At 40.6% G+C, this 14,814-nt stretch overlaps 1 protein-coding gene across 5 annotated transcripts in view; it reads right to left on the bottom strand.

The window, feature by feature from the left end:
• EXTL3 (exostosin like glycosyltransferase 3) overlaps nt 1-14,814 on the bottom strand; it is a 132,088-nt gene that overhangs the window by 40,147 nt on the left and 77,127 nt on the right. For all 5 annotated transcript variants that reach the window (XM_086414768.1, XM_086414767.1, XM_086414769.1 and 2 more), the window contains exon 2: nt 1,822-1,910. The gene's annotated coding sequence lies outside the window, so the exon portion shown is untranslated. The remainder of the gene's footprint in view (nt 1-1,821; nt 1,911-14,814) is intronic.

The raw sequence follows: 14,814 nt of genomic DNA on the forward strand, positions 1-14,814 counted from the left end.
ATGGATTGGATCACTGGTGTGTGCCTCGAAGAATATTTTAAATCCAATACAGGTTTTATTTTTTGGCATGGATATTGTACTTGGAGTTATTAATAGTAAGAGATGGATTAGGTAAGTGTCCAAAAGCAGTTTCAGACACACCCACTTTCTTCCAATTAGAGCCGTATAAAATGATTAGCAGCTACATTCAACAAAGGGCAAAAATGTTCATAACAATTTGTTATTTGAGACTTAGGCATCGTGGTGAGACAGAGAAACACCCTCCTATCTATGTTCATTACTGACAGGAAAATTGCCTCTTTAAGTATTGGGGAAAAGCAAAAAAAAAAAAAAAACCTCTGTGAGGAGCTCCATTTATTATATTCAAAGTGGTGGAAAAGAGCTGAAGAGAACTCTCTGGATCTTCACCAGCAGTGGGTGCAGTAATCCAGAGACAAAAATGTATTTCCCAGCTTGCTTCTCATTTATCTTCTATATAAATAGTAACTTGGTCTTTCAGAAAGAACGCTGTACTTAGAAATGGGGATATTATTTCTTATCTTTTACAGAGATTTGCTGTGAGACTTTAGGCCTCAGGTTTCTAATCTCCCAAAACAAAGATAAATGCGTGGAGATAACAATACATTGTGTTGCTATGAAAATAAAGGAGGATACTTTAGGTTAATAAATCTTGAACCAGCATTCCCAGTCCTTTTCTCTTACCAAACTTTACTATCACAAGTTATAAAACTTTTGCACTTGCTTTCTCCTCAATTTCAGTACATCTAGAAGTAAAAAAAAAAAGGGCTTCTTTTGTGTCTCAGATGGTAAAGCGTCTGCCTGCAATGCAGGAGACCTGGGTTTGATCCCTGGGTCAGGAAGATCCCCCTGGAGAAGGAAATGACAACCCACTCCAGCATTCTTGCCTGGAAAATCCTATGGTCAGAGTAACCTGATAGGTTACAGTCCATAGGGTCACAAAGAGTCGGACACAACTAAAAGACTTCACTTCATGCCAAAAATACCTCCAACTTCCTTCATTCATTTCCTCCAAAGAGTATTCATCATACTCCTTCATGTCTAAGACATGCTAAGTATAACCGTGGGAGAAGCTAGGATGTAAAATAATCTTTGACCTCAGGGAACTACTTTTAGCCTAAAAAACACACAGACAGACAGCAAGGAAACTACCCCAAGACAGTGTAAAATGAGAGGTAATTTATGGCCAGCATTTGGCTCAGACGGTAAAAGCATCTGCCTGCAGTGCCGGAGACCTGGGTTCCATTCCTGGGTCGGGAAGATCCCCTGGAGAAGGAAATGGCAATCCACTCCAGCGCTCTTGCCTGGAAAATCCCATGGACGGAAGAGCCTGGTAGGCTACAGTCCATGGGGTCGCAAAGAGTTGGACACGACTGAGCGACTTCACTTTCACTTTATGGATGCTCAGTCAGTCTCTCTAGCTTCCACCTTTGCTAACCATGTGTAACTATTAAATGTTTGATAGAGTCATCTCTCCTTTTAGATAAAAATAGAAAGTGATGACAATGTTACTAAGAGGTTTGAGTAAGCAGACCATGAGATAAGGACAACAAAACCCAAATAGTAATCAATCATGGAAAAAAACCTAAACTTGGGTAATTTAGTTTAGCAGCTTACCAAATATCCATGTAGGTCAATATTAAAGCATTATCCTTTTAATTCAAATGTTAAAAATATCCTTTTTTGTTTTCAAAATAAAAAAATGTGCTCTGCATTTATGAGCAAATCCTAACAAAGAAAGGATGGGGTGGAGGAAAACAAGTGGCAAAATCCGGGCGACTCGGCCGCTCCACCCCCTCTCACCCTGTGGCTCAGGCCCCTCCTCTCTGGCTCACGCAGCACTGCGCTTCGGTGCGTCATCTCCTGAAACAGTCACCTCCGGGGCTTCTCTCCTGATTGAAGACAGAGAAGCGACAAGCTATTAGGGAAATACTCAATACTGAAGAATTTATTAACTGTCCACTGTGAAAAGGCTTCTCATGTATACAAGGCGATCACAGAATTTATTGTTCAAATGGAGACAGTATTTTAAGTGAAAAGCGGTCCTATCAATAAATACACTTGGACAATAAGCATAAATTGGCACTCTCAAAGGCAAACCATCCAGCTATATGGTTACCTGTTTATGTGCTCCAAGAGGGAATAAACCAAAGCACTAAAATGTAGAAAAGTCCTTACCTTTTAGAAGTATATACTGAGATATTTACCGACGATTTATCTGGAATTTGCTTAAAAATAAATAGGACAAGCGTGGTGGTAAGAACTCTGGGGTATCAGTGAAACAAGATGAGTCATGACCAGACTGCTGTTGACACTGAATGATGGGGAGAAACTCGGGCCTGCTTTTACATGTGTTTAACATTTTTCATATTAAAAACTCAAAAACAAACTATACAGAGTCTAAACAAGATGTCTTTAAAAAGTCACCTGGAGACTGACTACACAATCTCATATTGCTAGCACCACCAACTTACAGTGAACAGAACTGGAAAAAGAAACAAGTGCCCTGATGGAAACCAGTAATTCAACATTGACTCTAAAATTTCTATCCCCATCAAGTTCCATCTCTTTTACTGGAATTAGGCAAAAGTGTCATCAGTGCTCTGAAGCATGAACTTTCTTTCCCAAACAGCTAAATCCATCATTTCAAGCACAAAAGAAAAACAAAAACACTTAGAATCTCTTCTGCCATTCTCTGGAGCATGATAATGAAGGTACTAGGATCTAGAAATAAGTCACATGAAACACTGATAAGGAGCAGTCTCCTTATCCATGTAACACCACATGCAATACACACGCCTCACTGATTCTGTCATCTGCCACTGCACTGAACGCCCAACTTGTCAGCCTGCGCCCTACGATGCCTTCTACACGCGGCAACCAGAAGCATCATTTTAAACTTTGAGTTCAACCATGGCTCTCCGTCCCTTAAAAACGTTCAGCGCTCTCCCACTGCACTGCCAGGTCCTTCATAACTAGCTCCTGAAAGTCGCTCAGTCGTGTCCGACTCTCTGCAAACCCATGGACTATACAGTCCATGGAATTCTCCAGGCCAGAACACTGGAATGGGTAGCCTTTCCCTTCTCCAGGGGATCTTCCCAACCCAGGGATCAAAGCCAGGTCTCCCACATTGCAGGCTGATTCTTTACCAGCTGAGCCACAAGGGAAGCCCTAGCTCGTGACCACCAAGCTACTCTCTCTCCCACAGGACATCCCTGCCGCACGTGCTTGCTCAGCTTGAGCTGCACTGGCCACCTTTCAATTCCTCAACTGCCCAAGCTCTCAACTGCTTCAGAGGCCTTCTACCTGCTGATCTTTCCATCTCAAATGCTCTTCCCCAGGCTCCCCTCTGGCTGACTCCTCACCCTTCATATTTTCACTTCTTGATATTCCCGTTTAAAGCAGCCTTTCTTAGCCCCTGACACTTTCTGGCACTGACCTACTGATCTCCTTCATAATATCTCTTTCCTGACTTTTTATTACCTATCTTTCCCAACAAAACCTCACTGTTGGGGGTAGGAACCTTGTCTGCCTGGACCACTGCCCCGTATCACCAGGTCTCAGCACAGTGCCAGGCACATGGTTAGCTTCTCTGTAAACATCTGTTAAATAAATGAATTATATCACCAATTACTTTCCCATTCTACAAATTCTCAACTTTCCCTTGGTTGCCCGTGACACTGCACTCTCTGGTATTCCACCTGTCTCCCTGACTCGTCCCTTTCTGCTTTGCTGGCACCCACTGGTGCTCCTACCTCATACAAAAAGTGCTCCCCAAGGCTTCTGACATAATCTGATAATGAATCCATCCATTCAGATGGCTTCAACCCCCAAAGCTACTACTCCCACCCTAGCCTTTCTGCTCTGCACTAGCAGACCAGCATTTCCAGCTCCCAAAGGAGGTGACAAGAGAATGAGATGGTTGGATGACATCACTGACTCAATGGACATGAATCTGAGCAAACTCTGGGAGATAGTGAAGGACAGGGAAGCCTGACGTGCTGCAGTTCACAGGGTCGCAAAGAGTCAGACACAATTTAGCAGCTACCTCCTCTAGGACACAGCATAGCCACTTAGTGATTCCAAATATTCCCTCTTTCCAAAAACTTTAAAATCTGCCCAAGATACTACATTCTTCCCCTTTTACAAACTAGAAACAATGTGATATACAGGAAAGAGTATAGACCTCCTGGCCAGACCTGGATCAAATCACAGCTTGGCAAGCTCTTAGATGGTCACTTAACCATGATGAGCTGCAGTTTTTTCATAAGTAAAAAACTCATGTTCAGGATTGTTATAAAAATTAGATAGTAAAAATCACCCTGCACAGAATCTCAATTTTGTAGTCTATTATTGGCTACAAGTCCTGGAGTTATTTTTAGATCTGCCAAACTATATCCATTCTTTTTTATAATAATTATAGTAACAATATATTTATAATAATAATTTACAATGTGTGCATTTATCCCTTCCTTTTATTCTACTGTCTTCACCCTAATACTGGACCATAACAAACCATTATGCCTAATCTCAATTCCCCATCAATTTATCCTGTGCATTACTCTGAATCAGAGTAACGATTCAGTTACTCTGCAATACTCAGTATTCTTTTCATCTAATAAAGCTTTAGCTTGAATAATTTCAACTGATCTGATTTTGAGTTTACCACATCTTTCTTCTGCTATATCTAGTTAAAGGTTAATTCCACCCAATAAATTCTTAATTTCAGGCATTATACATTTCAGTTCTGGAATGTCCATTAAGTCCCTTGTTAGAGATTCCATTTCTCTATTGAAATTCTTCACTATTTATTTTTTGCATCTCTTATTCTATTTTCTTTAGCATATTTATAAGAGTAAAATTCCTTACCTAATTTTACTGTCTGGCACACCTGTAGACTTTATTCTACTATTTTTCTCTTGATTGTACATCCTGTTTACCTGTTTCTTTGCAATCTTAAGATTTTTTTTTACTGTGTTCTAGACATTGTTTAAAAGTACTATAAATACAGTAGTAAATACAATTTTCCCAAGAGATGGCATATTTTCTGTCAGGCAGTTAGAAGGAATATAATTATTTAGAGATTCTCATTACCCCTAGAAATACTTTTTGCCTTAAAGTTTACTCTGGCTGATATTAGTATCAGTCACTCAGCTTTTGTAAAAAAAAATTTCATTGTTGTGATAAAACATATACAACATAAAACTGCCATCTTAATTATTTTTAAAGAGTATAGCTCGTAGTATTAATTATAGTCAAAATGTTGTACAACCATCATTACCATTTCCAAAAGTTTTCCATCACCTCAAGCAGAACTCTGTAACCAGGAGGCGGTAACTCACCTCCCTGTTCCCCGTACAGTTCAGTTCAGTCACTCCATCCTGACTCTTTATGACCCTACAGACTGTAGCACACCAGGTCTCCCTGTCCCTCACCAACTCTTGGAGTTTACTCAAACTCATGTCCATTGAGTCGGTGATGCCATCCAACCATCTCATCCTCTGTCGTCCCCTTCTCCTCCTGCCCCCAGTCCGTCCCAGCATGAGGGTCTTTTCCAATGAGGCAGTTCTTCACATCAGGTGGCCAAAGTATTAGAGTTTCAGATACAACATCAGTCCTTCCAATGAACACTCAGGACTGATCTCCCTTAGGATGGACTGGTTGGATCTCCTTGCACTCCAAGGGACTCTCAAAAGTCTTCTCCAACACCACAGTTCAAAAGCATCAATTCTTCGGCGCTCAGCTTTCTTTATAGTCCAACTCTCACATCCATATATGACCACTGGAAAAACCATAGTTTTGACTAGATGGACCTTTGTTGACAAAGTAATGTCTCTGCTTTTTAATATGCTATCTAGGTTGGTCATAACTTTTCTTCCAAGGAGCAAGCATCTTTTGATTTCATGGCTGCAGTCACCATCTGCAGTGATTTTGGAGCCCCCCAAAATAAAGTCTGTCACTGTTTTCACTGCCTCCCCATCTATTTGCCATGAAGTGATGGGACCAGATGCCATGATCTTAGTTTTCTGAATGTTGAGCTTTAAGCCAACTTTTTCACTCTCCACTTTCACCTTCATCAAGAGGCTTTTGAGTTCCTCTTCACTTTCTGCCATAAGGGTGGTGTCATCTGCATATCTGAGGTTATTGATATTTCTCCCAGCAATCTTGATTCCAGCTTGTGCTTCTTCCAGTCCAGTGTTTCTCATGATGTACTCTGCATATAAGTTAAATAAGCAGGGTGACAATATACAGCCTTGACATACTCCTTTTCCTATTTGGAACCAGTCTGTTGTTCCATGTCCAGTTCTAACTGTTGCTTCCTGACCTGCATACAGATTTCTTAGGAGGCAGGTCAGGTGGTCTGGTATTCCCATCTCTTTCAGAATTTTCCATGTTTATTGTGATCCACACAGTCAAGGGCTTTGGCATAGTCAATAAAGCAGAAATAGATGCTTTTCTGGAACTTTCTTGCTTTTTCCACGACCCAGCGGATGTTGGCAATTTGATCTCTGGTTCCTCTACCTTTTCTAAAATCAGCTTGAACATCAGGAAGTTCGTGGTTCACATATTGCTGAAGCCTGGCTTGGAGAATTTTAAGCATCACTTTACTAGCATGTGAGATGAGTGCAATTGTGTGGTAGTTTTAGCATCCTTTGGCATTGCCTTTCTTTGGGATTGGAAGGAAAACTGACCTTTTCCAGTCCTGTGGCCACTGCTGAGTTTTCCAAATTTGCTGGCATATTGAGTACAGCACTTTCACAGCATCATCTTTTAGGATTTGAAATAGCTCAACTGGAATTCCATCACCCCCACTAGCTTTGTTCGTAGTGATGCTTCCTAAGGCCCATTTGACTTCGAATTTCAGAATGTCTGGCTTTAGGTAAGTGATCACACCACCATGATTAACCGAGTTGTGAAGTTCTTTTTTGTATAGTTCTGTGTATTCTTGCCACATCTTCTTAATATCTTCTGCTTCTGTTAGATCCAGACCATTTCTGTCCTTTATTGTGCCCATCTTTGCATAAAATGTTCCCCTGGTATCTCTAATTTTCTTGAAGAGATCTCTAGTCTTTCCCATTCTATTGTTTTCCTCTATTTCTTTGCTTTGATCACTGAGGAAGGCTTTCTTATCTCTCCTTGCTATTCTTGGGAACTCTGCATTCAAATGGCTGTATCTTTCCTTTTCTCCTTGCTTTTTGCTTCCCTTCTTTTCACAGCTATTTGTAAGGCCTCCTCAAACAACCATTTTGCCTTTTTGCATTTCTTTTTCTTGGGGATGATCTTGATCACTGCCTCCTATACAATGTCATGAACCTCCGTCCATAGTTCTTCAGGCACTCTATCAGATCTAATCCCTTGAATCTATTTGTCACTTCCACTATATAAGCATAAGGGATTTGATTCAGGTCATACCTGCATGGTCTACTGGTTTTCCCCCCCTTTCTTCAATTTAAGTCTGAATTTGGCAATAAGGAGTTCATGATCTGAGCCACAGTCAGCTCCCGGTCTTGTTTTTGCTGACTGTATAGAGGTTCTCCATCTTTGGCTGCAAAGAATATAATCAATCCCAGCCCCTGGTAATCTCTACTTTACTGTCTCTACGAACTTGCCTTTTCTAAATATTCATAAGGAATACCATACAATATCTGTCTTTATGGAACTCACTTATTTCACTTAGCATGTTTCAATGTTCATCTGTGTTGCAGCACAGAACTTCATCCTTCTTTTTGACTGAATAATATTCCATGGTAGGCACATCCCGCCACTTTGTTTATCCACTGAACTCTCGATGGATATTTGGGCACTGCCTGCCACTTGGTCGGACACTCAGCTCTCAGCTAATATTTGCCTAGCTTAACTTTTTCCATTCTTTTCCCAGCAAACTTTCCATGTCTTTCCTTATATTTAGGTGCCCCTTAGAAACACTTGAGAACAATATTTCATTCTTTTAATAGAACTCTAATTTAACAACCTTTGACTTTAAACTAGTGTTTGATCTACTTACACTTTTGTGATACATTAAGATTTACTAACAGTCTTTTTTGAAGAGGGGTTACTTATCACTTTTGTCTATTTCCCATCTCTTTCCTGACTTTTAGTTGATAAGTTTGTTATGTTTTTTAAACCCTCTACCACGTTACTTTGCCAACAAAGGTCCGTCTAGTCAAGGCTATGGTTTTTCCAGTAGTCATGTACGGCTGTGAGAGTTGGACTATGAAGAAAGCTGAGAGCCGAAGAATTGATGCTTTTGAACTGTGGTGTTGGGAGAAGACTCTTGAGAGTCCCTTGGACTGCAAGGAGATCCAACCAGTCCATTCTGAAGGAGATCAGTCCTGGGTGTTCTTTGGAAGGACTGATGTTGAAGCTGAAACTCCAATACTTTGGCCACCTCATGCGAAGAGTTGACTCATTGGAAAAGACTCTGATGCTGGGAGGGATTGGGGGCAGGAGGAGAAGGGGATGACAGAGGATGAGATGGCTGGATGGCATCACCAATAGATGGACGTGAGTCTGAGTGAACTCCAGGAGTTGTGATGGACAGGGAGGCCTGGCGTGCTGCAATTCATGGGGTCACAAAGAGTCGGACGTGACTGAACTAAACTGAACCAGTCTGGAAGTTATATATTCAATTTATGACATTAATTGAAAGTTTAACATTATCTCTAGTATTCTGTCCCTCTTCTCAATTAATAAAAGATCTTTACCTATGACTGGAGCTTCCCTGGTGGCTCAGAGGTAAAGAATCCATCTGCCAAGCAGGACGCATTGAGTTCGATCTCTAGGTCGGGAAGATCCCCTGGAGAAGGAAATGGCAACCCACTCCAGTATTCTTGCCTGGGAAATTCCATGGACAAGGGAGTCTGACGGGCTATATAGTCCATGGGGTCGCAAAGAGTCGGACACGACTTAGCGACTAAACAACTTTACCTATGATGACCTCTCTTGACTTTTACATCAATACTGACTGATATTTTAGCTCCACCATGTTTCTACCCACTCAACATTAGCCTTACTATCATAAATGCAATTCGTACTTGTTTAGATTCACCCACATAGTTACCAAGCTCCTTACTCAGAGCTCTACTTCTTTCTACATTTCATTCCTTCCCTCTGATTATTTCTTTTTTCCTAAAGTAGTTCCTCCAGTCAGAGTCTGTTGGTGGTGAATTTTATGTGAAACACTTTATTTCACCCTAAATCCTAAATAATGATCCAACTGCATGCACCAGTCTAGAGTAATAATTCCTTTCCACCAACTGAAGAATCCTCTGGATTCTATTACTGTTGCTGAGAAGTGAGATGTCGGTCTAACTATTGTACCTTGTGGATAACCTGACTCTTCATGCTGGCTATATTTAAGATCTCTTCAGCTTTGGAGTTCTTCTATGTCTACATGTGGAATCTGGAGCAGGGGGCAGGAGCGGGAGGTGAGTGGGATGCTCGGCACTCTAACTTTCTGGTTCTTAAGATGCGTGTCTTTCATTATTCTAGAAAATGTTCAATCATTATCTGTTTGTTTGTTTAGTCATTAACTCTTTGTATAGGACCTGTCATTCATTCTCTCCTTTTTGAAGGTATGACATATGTCAGACTTCCTCATTCCATTCTCCATGTCTTTAAACCTTTCCTCTGTATTCTTTTACCCTTTGTGCTACCATCTGGAAATGCCCTCATTATCTACCCAGTTGAAGGGTCAGGAGATGTTTTTAGTAAAGAGCCAGAGAGTAAACATACTAGGCTTTGGGAGCCACATCCAGTTTAAGTAGAATATTTTCATTTGTCTCTTTTTTATATCCTTTAAAAATATAAAAAACCATTCTTACCATCCAAAACAAACCACAACCGAGATTTAGCCCACAGGCCACAGTTGGCCAACTCTTGATCTAACTCATTAATTCTCTCTCTTGTGTCTAAGGGGTTGTTTATCCAAACCACTGGGTTTTGATTTCAATGACTCTTTTACATTTCCAGAAATTCTGTTGGCTTCTTCTTTAAAACCTGCCTTCTTTTTATGATAGCACCTACTCTTTCTCACGTTTTCTGTTCCTGCCCTTCATGTGCTGAGTCTCTTCTGTCTGCTGATTCTATTATCATCAGCTTTGGACTGCTTTTTATGTCGATCTCTCAGTCTGGAGAGTCTCCCAGAAGCCACAAGTAAATGTAAATTTGAACACAAAACTCATATGAAGGGAAAATGGTTCTGAGTTCTCAGTGAATATTCCCTTCCCCAACCAGTTCTGGATCTTGCTAACAGAGACTTTATCTTTTTCTAGTCTACCCATTCCTTTAGTGAATGTTCAACCTTTTGAAGATCCATACTCTCTCTGGTGTCTCAGTCTGACATTCACAGGCACAAGGCTCTTTCTCTTATTTCTGTGGGAACTAAACTGCAAGTTACCAAAACTGGCAAATACCTTAAGAGACTATAGCATCAGACTGTTCATCAGATGCTTTTTAAATCCCCAACCTCTCCTGCCCCCATTCCACTTTTTTAATTTTAATGAGAATTTCTTTCCTGAAAGCAAAATATGCATTGTGTAGCAAGGAGTTTATATTAATCTAGTCTGCTATTTTGCCAAAACCAGAGACCTCCTCCAGTCTTTACTATACACATGAATAAACATGCTTACAAAAATGGGACATATGTTCCTTTCTGTAATCTGATGTTTCCCAAAGACCCACATCATTACATGCTATACCATATGATGGTCAATAACTGAAGACAGAAACATCATAATTTGTTTAACCAATCCTCTTTTGTTAGACATTTGTTTTCAATTTTTCATCATAATCAAAGCTCTAACAACTATTCTTGTAGCTATCTTTGCACACATCCACCGTGGATACACATCCACGGGTATCTCCTCAGGAAAGAAAAAAAAAATTTAACATGGGTCAGTGCAAGAATATCTTATTTTAAAAATTACTGTCGACTAAAAAGATGGCCATTTATCCTCCCACCAACAACACAGAGGGCATCTGTTGCCCAAGAGCTGACCAGTCACAGTGTGACAGAGACGGTTTTTACTCCACCAGTATGGATCTGCTCTCCTCCATTCCCCTCTCTGCCTTACAGTTTGGCTGGAATCGGAAGACTAGTTCCTGCCAGAGGGAACATGAGAAGAAGCAGGGTATCATTTCCCATACAAGGCTCTTAAGAACAGGGATGGATTCTTCTTCCCCCAACTACTTGAGAAAATGAAAGGAAAAAACCCTAAAACTATGGAGTGGCGAGATTAAAAGCAACCCAGCCCTCTGGGTCACCACTGCAGAGAGTCACTTGTATGGGGAAGAGTGAGAAACTTCGGTTATCTCAGGCCACTAAGATTTCTGAGTCTGTTGCTGCAGTTAAGCATTAATTAACCGAACAAATCCAACTGAATGCTATTAAAAAAAAAAAAAAACAGTTTGATAAAATGTCATTCTACAGTTTTGATTTACCCTTTATAACTAGAGGTCAAACAATTTGAGCTCATTAAGTATCTGTGCTTCTCATTTCATTCACTATCGGTTCACCTGCTTTGCCAAATTTTCTACCTCTGAAAGTGTTTTTCTAACCACAACAGTCGGTTGTCTGTATCACTCTCCTGACGAACTTCAACTATTCCTTAGTTTCATCTAAGCAATTTGTTTCTCTCCAGCTGGATGCAGAAACTATTTTTCTCGCCACTTTTGAAACTCCTCTACAAAATACCACATAGTTCTGGGTGCCAGGTCACTGCTCAATAAATAATTATACTAGTTGAAAGTCTTAGTTTACATTTTCATTTTCAAACAAGTTTGAGATTTAGAGCCTATGGAGTCTTGATTCAAGGGAAATGAAACACTGAAAATAAAGAGAGACTTTCACAGCTGGGAGGAGGCTTGCAGGCCATCTGGACTTGCAGCCAGAATCTCTGGTTCAGAACTAAGCTTTGAAATTTTAAGAATATTACATAATTTCCTTCTTACAGTGATACCGAAAATCCCTATGTACCTCCAGGGTTATTGTGGGGATGAAATAAGATTATAGATAGATGGATACTTATGTTAGAAAAGAGGGAACATTTCAGATCAATAACCTAAACTCCTATTTCAAGAACCTACAAGAACAAAATAAAGTAAGCAGAAGGAAAGGAATAATAAAGAGGATAAATCAATGAAATCAAAAACATAAAGACAAAACTCAATAAAACGAAGAGGTTCCTCAACAATTCTGACAAACCTGCTCAAGACTGACAAAGAAGGAAGAGATACAAATCACCAACAATGGGAATGAAACAGGATATCACACAAGTCCTGCAGGCATCAAAAGGCTAACAAAGGAAGACTAGGAACAACTCAACACACCTGAGTTTGACGACTCAGACAAAAGGGACCAATGCCTCGAGAAACACAAATGGCCACACTCACCCAATAGGAAACAGTCCTCCAACTATGAAACAAACTGACTTTGTAATTTTAAAATTACAACAGAAACGTCCCCCAAAAGAAATGTCCAGCCCCGAATGCTTCCACTGGAGAATTTCTACCAAGTGTTTAAAGTACTGGGTTGGCCAAAAAGTTCCTTCAGGTTTTTCCACTGCATCTTATTGGCCAACCCAACATAATGATCTATTACATACACTCTCTTCCAGAGTGGGGGGACACCTCCCAGTCCATCTTACCAGCCCTGATACCCAAACCAAAGAAAGCACCAAAAAAAGAAAATGACAGATACATCTTTCTCATCAATATAAGACAAAAATACTAAATAATAGTGAACAGAATTCAGTAATATATAAAAAGAATTAAATGATTAGTACATCGCTCTTAGGTAGAGAAGTGTTATTTTAACATTGTTGATTTTATCCGGAAGCATGAATATTCATTCTCTCCATTTAGCCACACCTTTATTTCTCCTATCAAACAGTTTTGCCATCCTCATCCCTGCCCCAATGTCTCATATTAAGTTATTGTGTATTCTCCATAATTTACTCATCCATTCTCTGGTCCTCCACCTCAGCAGCTCACCCTCCGGAACCTTTCACCACTCCTTAAGTGCAGTCTGTCCTCGGGGGTTTATCCCTTGTCCTCTTCTCTCTTTCCCTATCTTTATTTACTGGAGTTTGCCAACAGCTTCAATTAGCACCCCCTGACAGGATGACTATGAAAGTTACCTCTCTAATCTTGACCTCCTTCTCCAGTGGTCAGCAACACAGACATCTACCCCTCAATGTTCCAATGGCAGCAAGGGTACATCTCTGAGTATAAGGAGGTTCCGTTAGTGTCTTCTCCCAGTAAGGAGGGAAAAGTTCAAAATATCATGTACAGACATTTATCATTCAGATCATTGCCGATGCCGTAACTTTTTTACTCCTTTCTTAACCAAAATATTTTTGCTGATAAATGGAAATTCTTCATCTGTTAGCCATTCACTGGAAGGCTTGAAACTAGTTACATTCCTGGAAGCTGAAATGGTAAGTAACTCAAGTCAAAGGTCCAGGACATCTGCTGAGGAGTTAGCTGGGGCTTAGAGTTCTCAGTCAGAATTCCACGTGTGCTTGTCTTGTGCTTTCACCTCCTCCCTCCTACACCTTAACATACCTGCCACTCTACCATCACCTCCTCTTTGAGTGCCTTCTCCTCTAACACTCCTTCCGTCTCAGTGGGAACATTACCAGCGATAAGGACCCTGCTTTCAAGAGTCTGTTGATAGTACAACCATCCTACTGACTCGACTTCTCTTCTTTTACAACTAAAATACTCTGATATTGAAACTTCCTATCATGGACCTGGCATATCTCTCTGTTCATTTAGGTCTTCTTTAATGTCTTTCAACAAAGTTGTATAATTTTCTTCATTTAAGAAAAAAAAAAAAACACTAAACTGAGCTAAAGTAAAACATTCAATGAAGAGAGACAAAAAGAAAAAAAGACAGGAGGGAGAGACGCAGGGAGTAAACAGCTGGTTCCACTTGGGCTGCAGTTATGCATATATCTGAAACGCGTGGAGGGAGACTGGGGCCAGAAGCGAGACGCTCTTCCAGATGTCCCCAAATGAAACCTTCAGCTGCCTTTAATCTATTAAATAACTGTGGCGACAGCGAACATCTATTGAACGTCTGTTGTATTCCTTCACAAACGTAATCTTCATGACAATCTTATCAAGTACGTACGTACGACTAGCATTCCCACTATGTACATGAGGAAACCAAAGCACAGAAGTTAGGAAATTTGCCCAGGGGCATCCATACTGAGTAAAACTTGGACTCAAAGCAGAGTTACTCTAAGGCCCACACTCACTAATGTCTTAACCATTTAAGATAAACTGCCTGTGACATTAATTCAGGGAAAAGAGAGCACAGGCACAGCGTGCATACATTATTTTTTAATTACCCAGAAGACTACAGCTCCACTGTACACGGGTAATGACAGTTACAGTTAACACACACGGTAATGCTATTCCAAACCTAAAGTCAACCCTATATTCATACTGATTTCTCTGCTGACAAAACAGGAAAACAACGTGCTCAGAGTGAATGACCTACCTGTGTGCCTGTGCGTGCAGCAATTAGTACACGGGCCCATCAAGCAGGCAGAGCCCTATCACGACCCAGGTGCACACTGCTGCTAGTACTGCCCTGGCCACAGGCCCCTCAAACTAGACAGAGATAGCTCTGCACAAAAGTCATTTCAATAAGGTTGTTGAAAGCAGTATCTCAAAGATTTTTTTAATTCTGTAGCGACACCAAACAACATCATTTCCTGATTTCCTGCTATGCACAGGCATGACAAACAGCCTGTTCTGGGAAGACTACCTAGTTAGTAGTCTGAA

This window comes from Bos grunniens, chromosome 8 (assembly GCF_055505025.1).
Source record: "Bos grunniens cultivar Pamir isolate PY7600 chromosome 8, Bosgru_T2T1.0, whole genome shotgun sequence".
NCBI lineage: Eukaryota > Metazoa > Chordata > Mammalia > Artiodactyla > Bovidae > Bos > Bos grunniens.